Below are 24,576 nucleotides of genomic sequence, written 5' to 3'. Positions count from 1 at the left end.
GCATGGATTTCCTGCGCTGACATGACGAAGTCACAAGTGATGCATCAATCCGGTGGGTGTTGTGTGGAAATTTCTACTGCACGGCTGGCGCTGCATCAATTTCTTTCTGGAAGTCGGGCTGCGTCGTTCCGGCTCGGCTGTGTGTCGATCCAGTGGGCCGTGCGTAGAATATGCAGTTGCTATGCTTGCGCTGCTTTGATCTTCTCATTGCGAAGTTGGGCTGCGTTGTTCCCGGTCAGTGTGTGGTGAATTTTTCACCTCAGTGCAGGCTGTGCATTGTTTCTGGCAGGTTGTGCCTCGAATTCCGCCGCACAAGGAGTCCTTCTTTTAGAGATGAAGTCTTTTTGGTCCTGAGACTTCAGGGAACAGGAGGCAAGCTCTATCCAAGCCCTTGGAAAGCACTTCTCACCACAGCCAGAGAGCAGAAAGGCAGCAGGGCAACAGCAAGGCAGCAGTCCTTCACAGAAAGCAGTCAGGTGAGTCCTTTGGGCAGCCAGGCAGTTCTTCTTGACAGGATGCAAGTTCTGGTTCAGGTTCCCTTCTCCAGGAAGTGTCTGAGTTGTTAGGGGCAGAGGCTCTGTTTATATACCCAAATGTGCCTTTGAAGTGGGGAAGACTTAAAAGAGTTTCTTAGAAATGCACAATATCCCCTTTCAGGTCAATCCTGTCTGCTAGGGTCCCAGTAGGGGGTGTGACAGTCCTTTGTGTGAGAGCAGGCTACTGTACTTTGACATGCAAGTGTCAGGCCCCCACCCTCCCAGCCCAGGAAGACCCATTCAAAATGCAGATGTATGCAAGTGAGGCTGAGTATCCTGTGTTTGGGGTGTATCTGAGTGAATGTACAAGGGAGCTGTCAACTAAGCCCAGCCAGACGTGGATTGTAAGGCACAGAAGGAGTTTAGTGCAGAGAAATGCTCACAGTAGCATTTCTAAAATAGTAATATTAAATCCAACTTCACCAGTCAGCAGGATTTTGTATCACCATTCTGGTCATACTAAATATGACCTTCCTACTCCTTTCATATCAGCAGCTACCACTCAAACAATGTATGAGGGCAGCCCCAATGTTAGCCTATGAAGGGAGCAGGCCTCACTGCAGTGTAAAAACGAATTTAGGAGTTTTACACTACCAGGGCATGTAAACTACACAGGTACGTGTCCTGCCTTTTGTCTACACAGCACCCTGCCCAGTGGGTTACCTAGGGCAGACCTTAGGGGTGTCCTATATGAAGAAAAAGGAGAGTTTAGGCTTGGCAAGTACCTTTAAATGCCAAGTCGAAGTAGGAGTGTAACTGCACACACAGGCCTTGCAATGGCAGGCCTGAGGCATGGTTAAGGGACTATTATGTGGGTGGCACAATCAGTGCTGCAGGCCCACTAGTAGCATTTAATCTACAGGCCCTGGCACATGTAGTGCACTTTACTTGGGACTTAGAAGTAGATTAAATAAGCCAATTGGGTGTGAACCAATGTTACCATGTTTGAAGGGAGAGAGCATATGCACTTTAGCACTGGGTAGCAGTGGTAAAGCACGCAGAGTCCTAAAACCAGCAAAAACAGTGTCCAAAAAATGGAGGGAGGCAGGCAAAAATTTGGGGTGACCACCCTCAGGCTGTCAACTTTAACAGGTAGTGTTTGTCTCTGGTATCTTTTCCATGTTGAGGGGGGCAAGGTTACCTTTTGGAAAAGTGGAACACATAGTTGGTGTATGTGATGCAACTAGTGTTACATAAGTTAGACAACTAAACATGGTATGTGAGATGCACACACTGCCTTTACATGGTCCGCTGACATGACAATGACAGCTGCTACTTAATCTGGGTTAGTGCAATGTGGGGCACATAGATTTGCAACTGCAGAAAGCATGCTCCATGTTCTTGGAGTGTGTTGGTGTCTACATGGCTGCAAATACCCTCATATCTTGTTTGAGTGAAGACATGACGATGTACATTTCTCTCTAGGAAGGTGTACAGCATAATTCAGCCAACTACAAGCTGAACAATACAGAATGGTGTCAGAGCTGGCACACAAAATTGGGGTTACATTTGGCCATGGGCCTCTCTCTGGATGTACTGCAAGTGTGTCCAGTTTGCCATGTAGGTGCCCCCCAGGTGAGGAAATTACATTATTAGGGATATTTTCACTGATCCCGGTGGTATGGGACACAGCTGTAGCTGTGATTTGCTTGCACTGGTAGGGGGCCATTGCATATCTGTCATTGCCATGGACTGTTGAATGTTGGACCATTCAGGTTGGTTCACTTTGATTGTTAATTTCACATGGAAGACATTTCAAACTTAGTGCACGGTTCTGGTTTTGTCAATGTTGGAAAAGTGCCTTCTGGGAGTTGTAGTGCTGTCTATTCCCAGGACTTCACATGCCCCTGCCAAACACTGTGGCCCAAGGTGAGTTTACTTGACATGTGGCATGGCTGTGAGGAGCTATTTGAAGCTTTGGACAGAGGGGTGGTGAGAGGTTTGGTCACTGGGGTGGGGAAAGGTGATGTGTGCGCATGCAGCAAAAAACTGGTGACATGAATGTTTTTGTGACTTACCCAACTGTACTCCCCCAGGTATTCCTGTCAGGCCCTCAGAGTGCATGATGACCAAGAAGTAATCCTCCCATGATGTGAACTGCAGGGAAGGAGGTGGGGCCCACCGCCAGTCTTGAGAACAGCCAGCTAGTGCCTGGATGCCATGGAATGAACCTTTCCACTGAGGTCGTTCCACCTTTTCCTGATGTCCTCCCTTGTGTGTGGGTAACTGCCTACTGCATTCACCCTGTCGACTATCCTTTGCCACAGCCCCATTTTCCTTGTTATTGATGGTTGCTGGACCTGTGCTCTGAATAGATATGGCTCTACCCTGACAATTTCGTCCACCATGACACACAAATCATCATCAGTGAAACCTGGATTTTTTTGTGGAGACATGGTAGTGGTGGTAAAGATGGAGCGGTAGTGAATAAAAAGAAAATAAATGCTTATGATGAGGTGTGGGTGCTGTGATGTAAGTGGGTGACAGGTGATCTGTATTGTGTGGTTTTATAAATTGTGTATTGTGCCTTTTATTATTTATCTAGTCATATTTTTTTGACTGGTCTCTGGCTGTGTGTGGCGCTCTGGTTGCAAAGGATTGTGGGTTGTGTAGGGGTGTGTTTTATAGTGTAGGGGTGTCCTGTGTGTGAATGTGTGTCAGGTGTGTCAGGTGTGAGGTATTGGAACTGTCCAATGTGGTGTTGTGTTCATCTGATGTGACCCCCGACCGCCGTGATTCCCACCGACTATGGTTTTCTGCCATGGAAGAACCGCTTTCATGATTTGTGCATCGTAATTACATTGGTAGATTTATTTCGGACTGGCGGTGCTGGTGGTCAAACCACCTTGTTTCCATCTGCCAGTGTCCTGGTGGTTTCGGGAAAATGGCTGTTTTTTGGTGGTCTGCTCTGTGTATCTCTTAATACGGTGAATGGTTGACTTTCACCATCACAGTCTTTTGGTGGCTAAAACTGCGGCGGTCTTACCATCAGACCGCCAAGCTCACAATGAGGCCCTTAGTCTTTTTCTACAAGATTTTCTCACAAGTCACAAGTCGAATCCAACCTCCCTGGAGCCCGCTTCAGATACGTGTTGCAGGAGACCTCAGTGAAGAATTCTATTTTCGGACTTAGATGATTTTTTGTGAACTCGACCTCCCTGAATCCCTTTTTGGATGCTCTGAGCGGGAAGCCTCAGTCAACTTTTTACGTTTGGACTTAGAGACTTTATTTTAGCTTTTTCTCTCAGATATCGGACAACCTTCCACAGCAAGCCAATTTTGAGTTGACGTGGTCAGAGTGCCTTTCCAATAGCCCCATGTGGAATTCTGGATGTCTGGGGCTCTGGAGCTTTTCAGCTGGACGCACCTGCAAGTCAGGCCAGGTCGTGGTCGACGTAAGCCGACTTGACTCATGACGTTGGGTTGCTCTACTTATGGAGCTTGTTTCCAAAGTTGTTCCAAACTTCTGAATCTTCTTCCAGAAGGTTTTTGAAGGTCCTCACCCCAACTCACCCCACGGTTCCAAAAGCTCTGAGTTGCTCCTTGAGGGTTAGGACTCCAACTCCCAGAATTTCAAATCCAAAAATTACCAATGGTCAGTGGGTCAGTTTCTTCAGGGCTTGATGCACAACAATCTGGTCAGCTATTTTCTACTTGTAGCAAACAGGGAGTCCCTTCTTGAAGAAGTTGAAGACAGGTACAATCATTTTTGTGGTGAAGCCCAAGTGTGCAGCTGGTGCAATCCTCCAGAGTACAGTGTCCAGATGCAGGTCAGGGCTTCTTCTTCTTTGTCTTGCTCTTTGTAGGGATCTGAAGTGGGGTGCAGCTCTGACAGTTTTATCCTTGATCCTGGGGGTAGAAAGCAGGGGGGGGCTCTGTCCAATCATGTGCAGTCCACCATCCACTTGAGTTAACACGTCCTGGGAAGTGGGGCAAAAATCAATACCAGGGAACAACATTCTTCAAAAATCCAAGATGGCAAAAATTTAGTCTCAAAGGTTAGGTCTGGCTGAGCCCACCCACTGGTGTGGCTAGGTTTCCCATAACACACCTCTTTCCAGCCCTCTCCTAATCTAATCAGGGAGCACCTGGCGGTCTGGTTTTGAAGGAAATGGGGGAGGTACACTTGCTGTCCCAAATGTCCTTCCCTCCTTTGAAGTACAGTTGGGCTGCGCTCCCCCCATTTTGTTTCACCATCTGTTAAGGCAGTTATTTTCCCACAGACATTTCCTTTGTGTTCAGCCCAGGCCACTGCACACCTCGTCAAGGCAGCCTGGCCATGCTTCCTGAGTCTGGTCAATCAGAGAAGGGTGCTACAGAGCTGAAACTGATAACTTTTAGGAAGGATTCTAAAACTCTTTCTATGTGCAAGATATATTAAATCCAACAGTGGGAAGTTGTGGATTTGTTATAACTTTTGATTTGATACTAGACATGCCATATTGTGCTCCTTCCTATGGAAAATAAGACTTAATTACTTTAGAATAAAATATCCCCATGTTAGCCTCTGGAACCCATTCACAACAATAGGGGAATATAAATATAGCTATTTTTCCCTCACCAAGGCTTATAAAACATCTTTTATAAGGACCCTGCTTATAGTTACACTGAGCCAACACTGGGGGCACCCTGGGCCCACTTTAGGGGTGACCTATATATGAAAATAAGGTAGCTTAAGACTTTGGAAGTACTTTTCATTCCAAAGTAAAATTTGGGGTTAACTTTAACTTAAAAACAGCCCGCACTGCAAGCCTGCCTTTAAAATGGCACTGGGCACCTCAGCAGTGCCCCAATGGGTGCACTACCTATGATGGGGCCTGTACACCTACATGCCCTACCGTATACTAGGGATCTATATGTAGGTTGGTACTCACACAAGCAATTATAATTAGCCTAATTTGCATAATCCATTTTACACAGAGCACTGGCCCTGGGGATGGTTAGTAGTACCCAGGGCACAGTCAAGAGATAAGTAACCACCAGCATCAGTCCAAAAAAGCTTGGGGTTCACCAGGGCAAAAAGGAGAACTTTTTTAAATGCATATTACAAACTACTAAACCGTGTTAAAAGTTAAAAAAAAAAACATTCCCCACATAAAATAAACAACTTTGAACAAGCCATGATACAAACAATACTTAAACTATACCCACAAACATCCATTCAAGGATGCTACTACTTCTTTGTTCAGAGCATTTGGAGACACCTCCAACAATCTGCACTAAGTATGGAATATGCAAAAAGCAGGCAGTTTGCCTTTCAAATAAAATAAAAACATTGCAGCAGCCTCTACTTTCGTAACAGAGGTAGCTAACCACTTCACCTTACTTTTAAAAAGTCAATGGATTTCTTTGAAGACACTTTGTGAGAAATTGGTTCTCTAGTTATCAGAGGTATTCACCCTGTCCAAGTAGGGACAACAATCCTAGTTTGGATAAGTCAGATATACAGCCTAAATTAACCTGTGCTCAATCCCAGGTTGCTCGGCACAGAGCAAACTGGCTTAATTTAGAAGGCAATGAGTAAAGTATTTGTGCAACACACATGCAGTAACCACAGTGAACACACCACAAAAAGACTCCACACAGATTTAGAAAAATAGAGCTTGCTTGTCTCTGTAAATCAAGAAAACATAACCAAATACATTTTTCAGGAGAAATGATAATATTAGTAATCAATGCAAAAGTAGTGTTTTGGGAATCCATGGGGCAAGCAATAAAGGTTTTACAGTAATGCCTTCATGGTAGCTTCAGTGAATGTCAACTGTGTTGTAGCAATTCAAGTTAACAAGAAGAAAACATCTTGTGTGAGGTTCCCGTTGCTCAGGGTAAAATAATGTGCCCCAATGATTTAATATCTGAAAAACAATAGGAATGCAGGCAGGTTTCAGGGTCTAGGGCCACGCTGCAATGGAGGAAGTACTGATGTGCTCCTACACAAGGTTCTAAGACAGTGACTTCACCCGCTGGGGCTGAGTCGGCTGCTGTGCAGCTTCATGACTGCAGGTGGAGCAGGAGACTCGAGTCTGGGATGTCAGCAATTTCGCATCCAGAGCCTTGCATTGCCAGGCAGAGTTGCAGCGAAGTACGGCTCTGCAGAGGTAGTCGGGCAGGCAACATGGCAGTGTTGGTCTGGCTAGGCAGTTTCTTAGCCTTAGGGAATGGTCGCAACAGATGCACATTCAACCTGTTGGCCAAAGTTAAATCAGTGAGATGCCACCCCCACAGCATCAGTGGTGTCTAACCTCAGTCCCTCACGCTTGGCCCCAAAATGACTCATACTGGTAAGGATCACAGGGAGAGTGCTGCACTCAGTCTCTCAGCAGTGTGAAGTCCGGAAGATCCCACGGGGTGACGAGGTCTAGGGGAAGATGACCTTAAGGATGCCAGGTCTAACACACTTGGGCCCATATTTATACTTTTTGATGCACAACTGCGCCAACGCAGTTGTGCGTCAAAAATTTAACCGCCGGCTAACGCCATTCCAACGTGCCATGCGGGCGCCTTATTTATGGAATGACGATAGCCGGCGCTGCGGACTGGTACCGTAAAAGAAAATGACTCCCACCAGGCAGCACCGGCGTATGGGAAAATGGGGGTTGTGCATCAAAAAATGGTGCAAGTCAGGTCTGAGGCAAAAATCAGGCCTCACACCGGATTTGCAGCATTTTTTTTGACGCACAATCCCATTGACATGACTCCTGTCATAGCAAAGACAGGAGTCATGCCCCCTTGCACAATGGCCATGCTCAGGGGACTTATGTCGCACATTCGGCGCAAGCAGAGTATAAATATGCCCCTTGGATTGACAGATTCACCACTCTGGAAACAGAATTCCAACCCAAATTCAAAATACCTTGGTGGAATGTCTATAACTACATTTTGGCTGCAGAAGGCAGTACGAACAATGCAGTAGAAGAATTTACAATGCCTTCCAAGCCAAAATAAGGAGAGCCAAACCTACACTCTACAAATTCATAGAAGGCCTCCAAAAACAACAAAGCTATGAACAACTAAGAATCGTGCAACCAACGGGCCATATTAAGCCTAAAATAAGTAAACAAGCTGGTAGGAAGTACTGCATGCTACTATGTAAAGTTAGACTCTTTATTAACAGCAGAGGTGTACAGTACTCAGAATCAATTGAAAAATTCATATCATAAGACGACTGGCTACCTACACAATAACCAACAAACAAAGGTACAATCCACCATAACATAATGATCTGTAAGTAAAAATTAAATGATTTACGTTTATACTTTGGTAAAAAAACTCATTACAATAACATAGAAATGAAGACTGAAAAATACACTTAGTATGTTTAATAAGTAATTAAAAATCTGCTCATAAACAACACAAAGCAAGTAAATCCAAAACATAGAAATGTAAAGCAACACATTGCAGTTACATCTAACACATTGCAGTTACATCTATTACAGATGCATAATAAAATATTACATTTTCCACCCACAAATAAATAACTAAGTTAAACTTACAGTTCGGTAGCTGTAGTTCTTAGTCCATATCCATGTTGTCAAAATATAATTAACTAAGAGAAATCCAATAACCCCTTCTGTGCCCAGGACGTAATGGTTACGTCCTGAGGCACAGTGCTCGTGTGCCTAGGACGTAACCATTACGTCCAGGGCACAGAGCCCAGAGGGAGCTCTAGGCACCAGGTATCATTTCTTATTATTTTTTTGTATTTTTGAGGTGGCGAGCGACCCCTTAGGCAAGGGTTGCTCCCCTAGGGAGCAAAATATATATAGGCCATTTCTGCCCCCCTGGGGGGCAGATTAGCCTATTTTAATAAGGCCAATCTGCCCCCAAGGGGGGCAGAAACCACTAGGCACGGAGATCTTTTTTTTTGCGCCAATGTCATTCGCAAGGGGAGCGACCCCATAGGCAAGGGCCGCTCCCCAGGGGGGTGGGGGTTGGGGTTCAAGTTTATTTTAGGCCATTTCTGCCCCCCCTGGGGGCAGATCGGCCTATTGTTATTAGGTCGATCTGCCCCGGGGGGGGCAGAAGCCTGTAGGTGCCAGGGCAAATTTGTTTTTGTGTTTTTTTTTTGTTTGTTTGTTTTTTTAGAGATGGGGAGCGACCCATTAGGCAAGGGTCGCTCCCCTGGGGGGCAAATTGTATTTACACCATTTCTGCCTCCCTTGGGGGCAGATTGGCCTATTTTTATGAGGCCAATCTGCCCCAAGGGGAACAGAAACCACTAGACACCAGGGAGTTTTTTTTTCCCTTGAATTTCACACAAGGGGAGCGACCCCGTGGGCAAGGGTCGCTCCCAGGGGGGGGGCGTTTTTTTTAAAGGCCTTTTCTGCCCCCCCCTGGGGGCAGATCGGCCCATAAGTAGCACCAGGGATCATTTTTTCTTTTTTTGTTTTGTTTTGTATTTTTGAAGTGGGGAGCGACCCCTTAGGCAAGGGTCGCTCCCCTAGAGTGGAAATTATATTAAGGCCATTTCTGCCCCCCTTGGGGGCAGATTGGCCTATTTTTATGAGGCCAATCTGCCCCCAAGGGGGACAGAAACCACTAGACACCAGGGAGTTGTTTTTTTTTCTCGCGAATTTCACGCAAGGGGAGCGACCCCTTAGGCAAGGGTCGTTCCCCTGGGGGGGGCAAATTTATTTTAGGCCATTTTCTGGCCCCATGGGGGGCAGATCAGCCTATTTTAGTTAGGCTTGTGGGCAGAAACCACTAGGCACCGTGGATTTTTGTTGTTGTTGTTGTTTTACAGATGGGGAGCGACCCATTAGGCAAGGGTTGCTCCCCTGGGGGACAAATTGTATTTAGACCATTTCTGCCCCCCTTGGGGGCAAATCGCCCGATTTAGGTCAATCTGCCCCCAAGGGGGACAGAAACAACTAGGCACTGGGGATCTTTTTTTTGCGCCAATGTCATGCAGGGGGAGTGACCCCGTAGGCAAGGGCTGAGCTAGAGGCCAAAATCCACAGGTACGCACTTTGCAAAAAACACCTCTGTTTTCTGTGAAAAAATGTGATGTGTCCACGTTGTGTTTTGGGCCATTTCCTTTTGTGGGCGCTAGGCTCCTCTCAGATTCCAGAATGTTCTGTCACGGAAATGATAGGAAAGTTTTTTTTGGCCAAATTTTGAGGTTTGCAAAGGATTCTGCGTGCCAGAACCTGGTCAGAGCCCCACAAGTCACCCCATCTTGGATTTCCCTAGGGGTCTAGTTTTCAAAAATGTGCTGGTTTGCTAGGTTTCCTCAGATTCCAGAACTTTCTGTCACCGAAATGAGAGGAAAAATAGTTTTTTGGGTCAAATTTTGAGGTTTGCAAAGGATTCTGGGTAACAGAACCTTGTCAGAGCCCCACAGGTCACCCCATCTTGGATTCCCCTAGGTGTCTAGTTTTCAAAAATGCACTGGTTTGCTAGGTTTCCTCAGGTGCCGGCTGAGCTAGAGGCCAAAATCCACAGGTAGGCACTTTGAAAAAAACACCTCTGTTTTCTGTGAAAAAATGTGATGTGTCCACGTTGTGTTTTGGGGCATTTCCTTTTGTGGGCGCTAGGCCTACCCACACCAGTGAGGTACCATTTTTATCGGGAGACTTGGGGGAACGCTGTGTGGAAGGAAATTTGTGGCTCCTCTTAGATTCCAGAACTTTCTGTCACCGAAATGTTATCGGGAGACTTGGGGGAACACAGAATAGCAAAACAAGTGTTATTGCCCCTTGTCTTTCTCTACATTTTTTCCTTCCAAATGTAAGGCAGTGTGTAAAAAAGACGTCTATTTGAGAAATGCCCTGTAATTCACATGCTAGTATGGGCACCCCGGAATTCAGAGATGTGCAATAACCACTGCTTCTCAGCACCTTATCTTGTGGCTATTTTGGAAATACAAAGGTTTTCTTGATACCTATTTTTCATTTTTTATATTTCAGCAAATGAATTGCTGTATACCCGGTATAGAACAAAAACCCATTGCAAGGTGCAGCTCATTTATTGGCTCTGGGTACCTAGAGTTCTTGATGAACCTACAAGCCCTATATATCCCCGCAACCAGAAGAGTCCAGCTGAAGTAACAGTATATTGCTTTCAAAAATCTGACATTGCAGGAAAAGGTTACAGAGTAAAACGTGGAGAAAAATTGCTGTTTTTTTTTCACCTCAATTTCTATATTTTTTTATTTCAGGTGGTATTTTCTGTAGGAAACACTTGTAGGATGTACACAAATACCCCCTTGCTGAATTCAGAATGTTGATTACTTTCCAGCATTGGTTTCTCACCCATGTTGGTCACTAAGTGGAAGGAGGCTGAAAGCACAAAAAAAAGTAAAAATGGGGTATGTCCCAGTAAAACGTCAAAATTGTATTGAAAAATTGGGTTTTCCAATTCAAGTCTGCCTGTTCCTGAAAGCTGGGAAGATGGTGATCTTGCCACCACAAACCCTTTGTTGGTCCTATGTTCAGGGAAAAAACCACATGCTGCCATCTGCAGCCCTTTTTTCCCATTGTTTTTAAAAAAACAAAAAAATTCACTGTTTTTTGGCGAATTTCTTGGTCTCCTTCAGGGGAACCCACAAAGTCTAGGTACCTCTAGAATCCCTAGGATGTTGGAAAAAAAGGACACAAATTTGGCGTGGGTAGCTTATGTGAACAACAACTTAAGAGGGCCTGAGTGCGAACTTCCCCAAATAGTCAAAAAAAGGCTCTTTTCAGGAGGGGGAAAAGGCCTGGCAGCGAAGGGGTTAAAGCACCAAAAAATGTTAAAATGAAAGGATCAAAGGTAAATCCATCAAAGTAATCCAAGGTCATAACGAACAATAAAGAAACAAAAAAAACTAAGAAAAGAAATGCTTTAGGAAACTAGAAAAATGAAAAGAAATAAAAAAAAATCTGTTCACTAGAAACAAACATAGTTTCTTGAAAAAGGCAAAACCACAGGTCCATGGCATGACTTGTGATGTGTAAACTTGAAAGAAATATGCAATACCAACTGAGACAAAACACTATTTTCAAATACAACATAAACATTACATTACAACTATAATAAACACAAAATATCACATGGCAATACATAAAGCATACAGGCCCACTAACAAATTCTATGTAGGACTAGGACACAACACCAGTAAATAAAAACTATAGGCCTAATTACGAGTGTGGTGGTCCGAGGACCACCACACTCATGTTAACGGTCAGACCACCGATACTTTGGCGGTCCAACCACCCAATTACAAGCAACCCTGGTAGGTGGTCCCACCAGGGAACTGCCTTCCCCACTGCGAACATGGTTCCAGGCGGCATGACAGTGGTGGGGCTTGTAACCATCCAGGGCGGCGTTGAACTCAGCACTGCCAGGTTGATTACAACACCTCTTTCTGCCAGCCTTTTCATGGTGGGACCCTGCCATGAAATGGCTAGCAGAAATCCAGTGTTGGCGCCCACAGGGAGGCCCTTTCACTGCCCATGCCCCTAGGAAGTCCAGGGCCCCCCCTGCACAGCATCGTCAGAATGCACACTGTCTGCTCTGCTGACAGTGTGCCTTCTGAGGGTGCTGGAGTGTTAGGATTTTGGCCTCAGCTCCCTTAAAGGACTATACAAACACAGTTCCCGCTGCTCAGACCGTTGGGAACACTTAAAAAATGTTCCCACCGGTCAGCCCAGTGGGAACATTGTAATATGTTCGGGGGAATGTCACTGCCATGGTGGTGGCATCCCCCCATGAGTTTGTATTCTGCTTTCCCTCTTATCTCATAACCAAGCTTACAGAACCTCTCTGGAATGCACTTCTGAGTTTAAAGAAGACATTTATTGTTATTAATTCTTCACCACGAGGTTCCTGAGAGATGAAATTAGAAGATTGGAAGCACACGTTCAAAAGTAGTTGCAGCAATGAAAGCAAAATATATCAAAGTATTTCTCAGTTGTAATGTACACAGCAAATATAGGTGATTATATTATAGAATAACTTCAAAGTAAAGCATAAAAGTCGAAATTCATCACCGTATGGGCAAGGTGGGAGGGCCTATATTCAGCTTCATCTATCTGGGGTCTGCAAGTTGATGACTCCGGTCAACTGCGAGAAAGACATTTTCTACCCAAATGGGAGACAGGCAACTGACGTCTAGCTCCTGTCTGAAGTCAAAGCAGATTCAATCTACCTCTCTGTAGCCCAGAGTCATCCTTAAAAGCAAACTCAGTGTGAGAACCGAAGAACCTGGAGAGTGCCCAATTCTCCCAAGCTCCTCATTCTCACACTGGATTGTGAGGTAAACACAAAATCTATGTCCTCTTATCAGCTAAGGTCTGGTGTGAAGAAAACAGCTTGGTCCTTCTTGTGGAAAACACAGCTTGGAAAAACACAGCTCATCTGCAATGTCTCAACTGCAATGTCTAACCCCACGTTAAAGCCAATAGGCAGCTAACCTAAATATCAACTGTAATGTCTAATGTCATGTCAAAGCCAATAGTCAACTAAACTGAATACAGAATGTAATGGCTAATGCCATGTCAAAGCCAATAGGCAGCTAAACTGAATACAAAATGTAATGGCTAATGCCATGTTAAAGCCAATAGGCAACTGACCTGAATACAGAATGTAATGGCTAACTCCATGTTAAAGCCAATAGGCAGCTAAACTGCATACAACATGTAATGTGCTACTGGTGAACATTGAGCAACTAATATGCGCAATGGTGAAACACAAAGTCATTGGTCAAACACAATTAATAGCATCACATTCCATCCAATGACCAATTAATTTTTGTTCACATACCTCTCATTTCAAACAAAAACAAAAACAACTAATATCAACACAAAAAACCTCATAAGCAAATCTCATAACCTTTCACATCAGATACATCTACACAGAAAATACCGAAACTTATATACTCTGACTGGGATAATAACTGATTGAACAGTGTCTTTAAAAGAGCAATTTGATGTAGCATGAGTTCCACTCATGTAAAGATCCACGGTCCACCTGAAAGGTTTGCTGGCGAAAGTGAGAGTTCCACACGAAAAAACATAGACAGTTAACTGATAAGGTTGCTTAGTTCCAGTGGAAGAATGTAATCAAACAAGTTGAACTTGAATGGAAGGCGCCATTTGCGCAAAATGGATCCATGGGGTCTGTACTTTAATCAATCAGGTTCAGGTTGGGGGTTCGGTCCCTTCCCCGACCCCACACGCACACACCCGAAGGGAGACCACACAGCACACTCATGGTTAGTGGCGAAACGTGGTAGGATCTGCAAAAGAAAAAAAGTATGACTTTTCTTGCAAATAACATTTGTCATCTGAAATGTGCCCTTCCTCTTCCTTTCCCTGTTTTATAATCAGCAGGACGTTTTTGGGGCCCTTTGTTATGTTTTCTGCAGGTTCTGGAGGGTCACTTGGGGCTTCAACCCACACCTCAGCACTGAGGTTTTTATCTGCTGTAACACAGCTTCCCTTTCCTTGCACTGTCAGAATGGCTGGGGCAGACTCCTTCTTTACCAAACCTCCATTCACTGCACATTTTACAAGTTGGGCCATTCTGTCTCCAATTTGTATGAATGAATGAGATTATTTTCTAGTTATCAGCACAATTATTATTTCTCCTTGGTAATTTGAAGCAATCACTCCCCCTAAAACCTGATCAATTTGCCATATCTGTCCTGGTAACTTTCCTCCCTCCAACTGATCTTTGACTGTTTGTGGGACAGATCTCTCTTGTGCGTGCTGCACAGTTTCTATCAAATTTAGGGGAATGTGCATCTCTCTCATCTCTGCCCACATGTAAGTGGCTTTTTCTCCCAGCTGTCCACATTTCTGGTGCAGCCACTTAGCCATCCCCACTAAGTCAGAATTCCGGGTGGACACTTCAAACTCTGAATTTTTCTCTTTAACATCTGCAAGGGAATTGAACCAGTTATGTACAAGCCATGTGGAGAACCAAACAACTAAACCATTGGCAGTGAACCAAGAATCAGCGTAAAAATGACACATCTCAAGAAGCTATGGCTTTAAAGTCTGACACACATTGTACAATGCTGTTCCTTCTCCTGTGCTAGAAAACAACTTTTCAGTAGCTGGATTGTAATCATTAGTCAAACACACACGCTTTTTATCCTCAGGGGACACAAATTCAAATGGTGCACTCAATTTCACTGGTGACTCTTTTACCTGTGGTACCCCCTGCACCCTCTCCACATCCTGAAAAGGGGCTTGTGACACCTGTTCATGTAGGGCTGCACTGAATCTAGCCCTGTCTTGCATGTACCAGATCTAGTGTATGATACTAGCTTACTGTACCTGTCCTAAACTGTGAGAGTTAGGTGAACTCATCACCCACTGCATGCTTGATATTTCAGGTTTCATACTCCAACCAGGGGCACTCTTGTCCTCCTCTGTTCCTGATTTACATGTAAATCAGTCTTTCCCTCTTGCACTGCACAGAAACCTAAAGTCTGAATTATTTAATTTGCCAAATTAAAAGCGCGCAGCTGTTTATATTTTTTCCTAGATACTTTATACCAAAGTGTTAAGATTTCACTCAGGTGAGGGCTATACTGTTTCCAAAAATCAAACAAGCTAATGAAACTTGGTGTCTCTTGCTTAGTGCAAACAGTAAGAAACTCTAAAATCTTTTGTTTTACTTGTGCCAGTAACTGCACATTTTGCGACGGTACTTCTGCCTTGTAATTAATTTTTCTTTGCAGAAGCGGTCTGTAAATAACATTCTGAGCTTTGTTCTCAGTGTTATCAGTTAAGGAATTCGGGGTGTTTTGCTCTATGCTCTGCTCACACGGAGGCTCAGACTGGCTCACAGCTGTCTTAACCCCCTCATTACTGGAATGCGAAAAGCCAGATTCTTCTAAAACCGCAGTTTTATAGATTTCAGCATTATCTTGCAATAATGTGTTCTGGCTAATTTGCTCACGTAAACTCGTATTTTCATGTTCTAACTGCCTACATCTCTCCTGCATTTTTCTGTAAGCAGATAAAAGTATCCAAACCCTTCTGTCAAGAACAAAAGGAACATCATTTCCTTGAAAAGGCACATTTTCTAAATATGCTTTATCACAGCACTCATCCAGTCCTGATAAACAAGAAAACATGTTTTTCACAGCACCATAAGGCAGTTTAACTTCACATGCAATTTTAAACATGGTCTGCCGTGCTTCTTTAATTCTCTAAACAAAAAAAAAAACTATTACACTTTTAAATAGTGCACTTCGAAACTCCAATTTCCGACTCTGAAAACTGACGACTAAGCCAAAATGTTCTGCTTTTCCTCTTATCTCATAAACGAGCTTACAGAACCTCTCTAGAATGCACTTCTGAGTTTAAAGAAGACATTTATTGTTATTAATTCTCCACCACGAGGTTCCTGAGAGACAAAATTAGTAGACTGGAAACACACGTTCAAAAGTAGTCGCAGCAATGAAAGCAAAATATATCAAAGTACTTCTCAGTTGAAATGTACACAGCAAATATAGGTGATTATATTATAGCATAACTTCAAAGCAAAGCATAAAAGTCAAAATTCATCACCGTATGGGCAAGGCGGTAGGGCCTATATTCAGCTTCATCTTTCTGGGGTCTGCAAGTTGATGACTCCGGTCTACTGCGAGAAAGAGATTTTCTACCCAAGCGGGAGACAGGCAACTGACGTCTAGCTCCTGTCTGAAGTCAAAGCAGATTCAATCTACCTCTCTGTAGCCCAGAGTCATCCTTAAAGGCAAACTCAGTGTGAGAACCGAAGAACCTGGAGAGTGGCCAATACTCCCGAGCTCCTCGTTCTCAGACTGGATTGCGAGGTAAACACAAAATCTACGTGCTCTTATCAGCTAAGGTCTGGTGTGAAGAAAACAGCTTGGTCCATCTTGTGGAAAATCACAGCTTGGAAAAACACAGCTCATCTGCAATGTCTAACCCCCACGTTAAAGCCAATAGGCAGCTAACCTAAATATCAAATGTAATGTCTAATGCCATGTCAAAGCCAATAGTCAACTAAACTGAATACAGAATGTAATGGCTAACTCCATGTTAAAGCCAATAGGCAGCTAAATTGAATACAACATGTAATGTGCTGCTGGTGAACATTGAGCAACTAATATGAACAATGGTGAAACACAAAGTCATTGGTCAAACACAATTAATAGCATCACAGTTTGGCAGTCCCATGGTGGCACCACCAAACTCATAATAAGGCCCTTCGACTAAATAACCCTCAGAATAAAAACGAATACTGTGAATACCATTAATAAGTTCTACCAACATACCCTCAAACCCAAACCATATAGTAAAACTTGAAAAAGGTCTTACCTCACCCAATGATCAGCAGCAGGTGACTGTGACTCACTCCTAGGAAATCTGACTAAAATGACGGGAATAGACACATTTAGCAGTAAAAATATGGCCTCTAAATGAAAACAAAGTATACAACAATTTCCCTGTAGAAACAATGGAACTTTAACCACAAATTGATAACAATTTTCAAAAAATATGTTACAATGTTATAAAAGTATTATAAAATCTCAATAAATGTATTACATAATTATGATAAATTCAAGTATAAAGAAAAATAATATTATAAGAAAAACAAATAAAATAATATAGTGCCATCTATAATATATTTAAAAAGTATTTAAAACTAGATAGAAAAAGAAACTTATGTATAATAAATGTATATTGTTAACAGCAATTGTCCCATATTGCCAAAAATGTTGAAAAATTCAAATATGTAAAAAAGTTAAAAAACTATATAACATGTTTAATATTTCAGAACATATTGAAAATGTAAAAACAATAAAACCATTATCTTAAGGAAAGGGTCCCCATCTGGTCCCTGAGATACTACTGGGGCAGCTGGAGCAGAGTCAGCACAGGCTCTCCTCCAGCATCTTCCTGTTATTCTCCCTGCTGGAAACAGGTGCTGGGTGGAAGGCTGCCCTTAGAGCCTTCCTTCCCCAGAGACTTTCCCAGCATCAGCCAGGATTGTTTCTCTGCTCACAGGTTGCCTTGGTGGAACAATCCTGTATGACCCCCATGCGCCCATAGAGGCCTGGGGCCAGGACACGGCAGCAGGGGAAAAAATGACTTCCTTCTAGGCCCAGTTCGGAACATTTGGGGCCTGCCAATTACATCTAACATGCCGGCAGATACTGGGCCCAAGAACAAGCAAGCCATTAAAGGTAAGCCCCCTAAATTATTGCAGATATCAGCAACACTCTGCGAGGGGGGGGGCACCTAACCAAAATAATAAAGCCCTACTAAATACAAATATTAGAAAAAAAGGAGATATAGCAAAACTCATTACTAAGAAAACTAAAATCACTTCCTCGCTTAGGTCCTTTTTTAAGGTACAGGAGCAGATTGACCCCCCCCACCTCAACAAAGCATGTCTACCCCTCCAGCAAATACAGATGCTATCACAGCAGAAGGAAGAAACATCTACCCAGTTGGACCTATCACAGAGTCAAGTTACTCAAGAAACAGGGCAAACTTTGCTGGGGGGGTTTACATTATCACAAGAGGTAGAGGTTGCACAAAGCAGCACAACCTGCACGGACTCCTTACTTCAATCCATATTGCGAGAGATGAGAGACAAGTTCGCTATATCTGAGTCTAATCAGGCTAAACTTCAAAGAGTCTGCGATAGTCTAGATGCAAAAATAACTAATCTGACAGAGAGATCAGGGGCTATGGAATCTACTTTTGGTGTGCTGCAGACTGAGGTGGAGGCTAATAGGCAAGAACTTCAAGCCTGTAAACAAAATGAGAAAGATCTGAGAGATAAAGTAGAGTCATTGGCGAACCATTTGTAGGCGGAATAACCTTAGATTTTTTAACATTCTGGAGGGAATAGAAGGAGACAGTATTAAAGGCCTTATTATTGCCCTAATTAAAGAACATATTCCCACGGTAGCCACCACTGACCTGGATCTGGAAATAGAGAGAGGTCATCGGGATCCTTTCAGGAGGAATCCCATAAGGGATAAACCCAGGAATATCTTGGTTAACTTTGCCTCATACCGAGTGAAGGAGCAGATTCTTACGGAGGCTCTCAAATTACAAGGCTTTAAGAATGATGGTTGGTCTTCTTCAGTAAGGTCCGACATGTCTAGGGTGATGCAAGATCGACAATGGGAGCTTGGGAAGTATATGCAGGAGCTTAAAACCTTAGGTGCCACCCCACAATTGAGGTTTCCAGCTACTCTGAGGGTAATGTGGAGGAATAAAATGTATAATATAAGAGATCCCCAAGAAGTTATGGCACTCATTGAACAGATAAAAAAGGTGAGTTAGCGGACTTCGGTGCAGTGGGCTCTTGGGTAGAATGATCCACCCAATATGGCTAGTAGGAGGGTTCCCCAGGGGAGGTCTAGGGATGGGTTATTTTTGGGTGTCACGCAGCAAAATGATTTAGTTAAATTCTCACTGGGTGGGGAGCAGATGGGAGGAAAAAGAAAAAATAGAGTTCACACACCTTAATATAATTTTTGGGTTGAACAGGAGACAGCTACCTGAATCAGAAAAGGATGACGGGCCCGAAGTTATTTCTAATCTTAAAATTCTTACCTGTAATGCAAATGCTCTCAGAGTAAGCAGCAGGAGAAGAAGAATCCTTGAATTTTTAAGACTGTCTGACAGCCATATTTTTCTCCTGCAGGAGACACAATTAAGATATGAGGAGTGCATGAATATTCTTAAGACACAAAAATGTATCTCTCATTTTGCCTGCACTAAACAATATTGCAATGTGAAAGGGTGGAAATTATTGTGATAAACAGGATTCAAGGTTGTTTGACGGATGTAAGCACTGATCCTAGGGGGAGATGGGTATTGGCAAATATCAAGCTAGATGTGGTTGAGTACATTCTGGTCTCTTATTATGGACCCAACATGGTTAACCCTGGTCCACTTATGGAAATGTATGAGCAATTAACAGACGGAGCTAAGAACCAGATAATAGTTGGAGGGGACTTCAATATTTTGCTCAAACCCATTATAGAAAGATCCACCCCCAGACCTACTGTTAGCACAATTAAAATGAGGAACTGTCTCTGTAACCTAATAAAGAATGTTGGCCTGTTGGATCCCTGGTGAAAAAGAATGGGGCAGAGTAAGGAGTTTACCTTTTGGAACAAAAAATATGGTCACACCTCTAGAATTGTTTTTTTCTGATAGATGCAAGACTTCAAAACAAAATAGCGGGAGTTTCTCACCAGCCAAGTCATCTTCCGGATCACTTGGCTGTACAGCTCGACATAGTTCTCACTAGGCCACATGCATATTCCAGATGGACACTAAATAGATCTCTTCTGGGCTAGGAAGAGATTATACAAATGTTGAGAAGAGATTCCAAGGACTTTTTTTAGATCAATCTGGGTTCAGAATTGATAACCACAGTTTGGGAAGCGTATCAGGCTTTTATTCGTGGGAAATTGATTAGCTATGCAGCTCACAGGTCTAAGAGAACCAAAGCCATAATAGAGATCCTGGAGGGTAACCTTCACAAACTTCAGGCTCGGATGGACAACTCTAAGGATGTAACAAAGCAGGTTGACTTACAGAATCGAATTCAGGAAGCTAGAAACTCACTTGAGGCTTTCTTGGAATCAATTGTGACTAGCAGATGAGAAGCTAGTAAACTTTCTCATTTTGAGTATGGTGAAGGAGGTGGGAGGCTACTAGCTTGGAAAACCAGGTCTGACAATACTAGAAATATCCTTAAAAGTATAGTGATAGTCGGGTAGGGTATCTTCAGAAGATCATGATATTGAAGGAGCATTTGTTAAATTCTTCTCAGACTTATTTAAGGAAGATACTGTGGCTCCGACAGGGGTGATTGAGAACTGGTGAGGGGAGATAACCTCCTTAGGCTGGAACCAAATAAGGATCAGACCCTTAATCAACATTTACAATGCGATGAGGTAGAAAATGTTATTGCCAGCTTGAAAAACAGGAAGGCCCTGGGCCCAGATGGGATCCCAGCTGAAATATACAAACTTCTAAAAAAGGAGCACATGCCAGTTTTAACTAAGTTGATGAACTTGATATTCATAGAGTCTACCTCAGTTCCGCCAATATAACTTTAATATTAGAGCTGCAGAAAGACGCTTGGAGATGTGAGTCGTAAAGGCCTATTCCACTGCTTGATAATGATTATAAAGTTTTTAGACAAGTACTTGTTAGGAGACTAGACAATTTGACTGGTGATCTGGAACAAAATAACCAGAACGGTTTTATGAAAAATCGGCACTTAGGTGATCTGGTCCATGATTTAGTTTCTGCAATTGATATTGCTATGGTTACCAATATTCCTCGCACCATTTTGACTTTCAAAAGCGTTTGACGGGTGAACTGGCTTTTCCTGCAGGTAGCGATGGAACATAATAATTTAGGAGACAATTTTCTTAAGGCAATCAAAGCTGTTTATAAAGCACCCAATGCCAGGGTTCTGGTTAATAGCTCCTTATCTGCACAGCTTAAAATTGAATGAGGAACATGACAGGGATGTCCCCTCTCCCCAGTCTCTTTAATTTATATATTTAACCTTTTGCTAGGAGAATCAGATTAGATCAGAGGAAAACACCCTTTCAATACCAAGGATGGGTCCTGAAGGAAGCCATATATGCAGATGACCTCCTGGTTTAGACGCAAGATCCTCAGAGTTCTTCCCTGGCACTGTTTGAAATTAAAGCAGGGTTTGGGGAAATCTCTTGCTACTTAGTCAATACCGATAAATCTGAGGTGATGACTTGGAATGGTCCACAAGACAGTAGACTAGTGAAAGATTAAATTCGTTACCTTGGGGTAAAAGTGGTCAAAAACCTGGCAGAGATGGCCCATGTATTTTTTTTTCATCTTTTTAGGGAAACAAAAAGGCTCCTCACTCGATGGTCGCACCCCCAACTCTCTATTTTAGGTAGAACACATTTAACAAAAATGGTGATACTTCCAAAATTCACTTTTATTTTTAATGCTCTCCCCTTATTTTTTAAAGTTGACTGTTATGGAAATTGCAGGGGGGAGTAGTCAGGTTCATATGGTCATATAAAAATCCCAGAATAGCCTGGAACAAAATAAGGAAAAAGATGCTAGATGGAGGAATCGCACTTCCAGACATCTGCTTTATTACTAGGCATTCCAATTGAAAAACATTAGACCACAAATTTTCCAAAGAATATGATCCCTCACGGTTACGGGCACTAACAGGCAGCTTTCGAGAGCATGGTACGCATTTTCTTTATTAATTTGGCCATCCCAGATACTACAAAAAAGTAAGATTAAATGTTCTCAATACCACTTGCAGGATATGGTTTGCATTGAGGACGAAGTTGGGAATCCCATATTATAGTGAGATGGCCCCAATATGGATTCTCCCGGTACACTGATATGTTTACAAGATGCCTTAGCTACCCCACTGATAGAGGAAGGAATTGTACGATGGGGACAAATAGTTACCAGACGTTCTGTGATCTCATGGGAGTCCCTATCTGATGTGACAAATGCTACGTTATCTAGAATTAAATATATAAAAGTTCAATCCTGAGTACAAGGAGAGCCCGAGGCCGAGCTTGTTACAGATTGGGAAAGTGAAATTATAGGTGCCCAGCCGTTAAAGAAAGAAGTTTCAAGATGGTATTGGGTACTAATACAGGCCGAAGATTCCTCTCTTTCATCACCCGTACAGGAGTGGAAACCAGATAATCCAGCACCTGACCTTTCTTAATATTTGGCAGTCAGCTATGAAGGCGCTTTGGTCTGTGGTGAAACCTGCTTCCTTGATGAGGAATCTCTTGATTACTCTGTACAGGGTTTACTTGACTCCCAGAAGGTTAGTTAAAATAGGCCTTCAAAAAAAGAAAAACTGGCAAAAGTGCGGCCCAGAGGGTTTAGATGACATACATTTTTGGTGGCGAAGCCCGGGAATCAAAGCTTTTTAGGAAAAAGTGGGTGAGATGATTTTATCCATTTTAAATAGACAAGTAGAAATTAGTCTACCAATGATTGTAATTGGGCTACACGAGGATCCCGGGGGAAACATACATGATAAATTGGAAAAACCCATGGCACATCTTTTCTTTGATTAATTATTGATAGCACGGAGGTAAAATATGTACTAAGTGGATATCCCCTCCTACCCATACTGATTGGCTGTTGTCAGTGAAGAGAATTTCTGACTTTGATTGTAGTAATGGCCAGGTCAAACCCCAGAGAATGTGGGAACCTTTTTGGACTTTCTATAGAATTAACTCCTCTTGTTTGTAGACTGGGAAGGTATTCCTGGGGCAATCTTTTGCATTCGACTATGGTAAGAGTCCAATAATTAACTATCTTAGACACAACAGAGAGGAGGAGGGGCGGTTGATTGGTCTATACTTTCCGTCCCCCTCCGTACCTCCTCTTCTCATGTTGGTTGGAGGCCGTGCCTCTGGTGCCCACTCCTGGATCTGGGACCGGACCAGAGCCGGTACATGGTATGGCTTCTCCTGCCTTTTGTTATAAATGAGGTCTCAAAAAAATCAAAAACAAAAAACATTATCTTATGTTCTAAAACAATATATAGGGTTAAGCAAACTAAACTCATACATTAATGAAATATAAAAACAAACAAAAGGAAATATATAAAAATCACAAACTGTTATTAACCGTCCTTTAAAAGAAAGTCAGTACTAATAATGTATATGAAAAAATGCAAAACTTAAAATTTTACATCTAAAACACTGCAATATAACATATTAGAATAAACATGTTATACACTAAAGCAGCTACATTTACTACTCCAAATTCTATTGAAACCATTGTAGGGGTTATGTTGTACACTAATGGGATCACAATTACTATTCCGACTACAATCTATGCCATTTAGGGGAAAGTGTTGAACACTAAAGTGGTCACATTCCATCTTCCTTCTCCAATATAAGCCATTTAGGGGAAGGTGCTAGTTTCAAAAGGTGTGAAGGTTACTATTCCAACTCCAAATGAAGAAATCGCTATTTCCAACTCGCAAAGTGCCATGTATCACATTTGTGATTCGGTAATAGAGATTTCTTAAAAATCGCAAATGCTATTACCGAATCGCAAATTGCGATACTGGCCCCATTCGCAGCTATGGGCCTGTTGGCCCATATTTGCTATTTTTTTGCATTTCCAAAATTGCGATTTCTGAACCAGAAATCGCAATTTTGGAAATGCAAAACCCCAGGGTGCTGGGGGGCTAACATTTTTTTTGGGGACATGTAAAGTGCACACATGCCATTTACCTTCAATTGCTTGCAATGTGTGTGATATGTGTGGGTCCATTCTAGGAATACTTCATGGAATAGGTGTTTTTGTTAATTGACACATTCATACACATGTCTCTTCAATATGTCAACAATCCATGGCATGTGTGCAATGTGAGGGTGTGAGTTCAAATAGTAGGATGTAATATTGATATGGTTCTGCTGTTGTGCAACACAATGTAATGTACACATAACTGTCCCTGAAATTAATTTGTGTACACATGTCTGGTTTTGTGGAGTGTGGCAGAGCAATGTCAGTGACCTGCCCAAAGGGGGCATCTTGTTGCTGTGATTGGGTCATATGTTGTGTTCATCTCCTACACGGGACACACAAGGGGTGAAATTTACTATTGCCACTCCAAGCGAAACCATTTGGGAGGAGGTTTGAATGCTAAGGGAGTGACATTTACTATTCTCACTCAAATCTAAGCCGTTTTGGACACTTAAAAACCATGGTGGTCATTACAACCCTGGTGGTCGGTGTTAAAGCGGCGGTAAGACCGCCAACAGGCCGGCGAAAAAAAAATGGAATTACGACCGTGGCGGAAACCGCCAACAAAGACAGCCACTTTAACACTCCGACCCCACAGTGGAACAAACAAACAGCTTGGCGGTCACCGCTAACAGACAGACGGAGGACAATGTACCACCCACAGTATCACAACCTACCAATCCGCCACCTTTTCCAGGGCGGATACATCGCAAACAAAAACACGGCGGAAACAGGACTTCGAAGGGAAAACGCTCACCTCAACACACCACATGAGGAATCCGGACGCCATGAAACCCGAA

This window comes from Pleurodeles waltl, chromosome 11, assembly GCF_031143425.1.
Source record: "Pleurodeles waltl isolate 20211129_DDA chromosome 11, aPleWal1.hap1.20221129, whole genome shotgun sequence".
NCBI lineage: Eukaryota > Metazoa > Chordata > Amphibia > Caudata > Salamandridae > Pleurodeles > Pleurodeles waltl.
The sequence above is the reverse complement of the archived record's forward strand: the minus strand, read 5'-3'. Positions refer to the sequence as shown.